This window comes from Charadrius vociferus, unplaced genomic scaffold (genome assembly GCF_000708025.1).
Source record: "Charadrius vociferus isolate BGI_N301 unplaced genomic scaffold, ASM70802v2 scaffold561, whole genome shotgun sequence".
NCBI classification, from domain to species: domain Eukaryota; kingdom Metazoa; phylum Chordata; class Aves; order Charadriiformes; family Charadriidae; genus Charadrius; species Charadrius vociferus.
In genome coordinates, this window is record NW_009646848.1 from 525,324 (window position 1) to 526,022 (window position 699).

General features: G+C 47.4%; 1 protein-coding gene across 1 annotated transcript in view; it reads right to left on the reverse strand.

The window, feature by feature from the left end:
* ITFG2 (integrin alpha FG-GAP repeat containing 2) overlaps window positions 1-699 on the reverse strand; it is a 13,405-nt gene that overhangs the window by 12,188 nt on the left and 518 nt on the right. The gene's annotated exons all lie outside the window — the stretch shown is intronic.

A 699-nucleotide genomic window follows, 5' to 3' on the forward strand; every position in this document is an offset into this window, starting at 1 on the left:
GGTGTCGGCGCCTCGGCAGCCGCTTGCCGAAGGGGTACGGGGGGGCAGAGCGAGGGCCCGCCCGGCCGCAGGGTCCACCGCAGCCCCGCGCCCGGCGGCCGTTACACGCGCTCCAGCTCGTCCCCTAACGGCAAAACCGCCTCCCTGCCGCCTGCTGCAGACGAGCTGAGCTGTCACCGCGGCGGTGTTTCCACTCCCGCAGATGATAGTGAACCGGGACACGTCTGTTACTTCAAAGACACTGTACTATTACAAGAATACCGCGCCCAGGACAAAGGATTTATAAATTGAGAGAGACAGACGTGTATGGTTTACAAAGTCAGTACTGTAATTGTTTATTTTATGTATTAAGGACATAACGAATAGTTTATATTTGAAGTTTACATGCATGACCACTTATCAACACTAGCATGCCATCTTCTGCTGGCAACTAGACCCATTTTTAAAGACAGCACGGAACCTCCTTTCAGCTGCCTGAATAGGGCACATTTAGAATCCTTACTAGATTTACATTCTTTAAGTATTTTAGTTTTGTTACGTAGTAATAATGAAGGCAAAATGGTACTTTCAAGAATTACAAATTTATCATTAGGACTTGGACCTACGCTTACTTTCATAGCAACAAGTTTCAACCACAGGGGCTCTTTTTCCAGTAATGATTACCAACAAATCAAAGTATTTCCTTGCTGGAGAAGAACT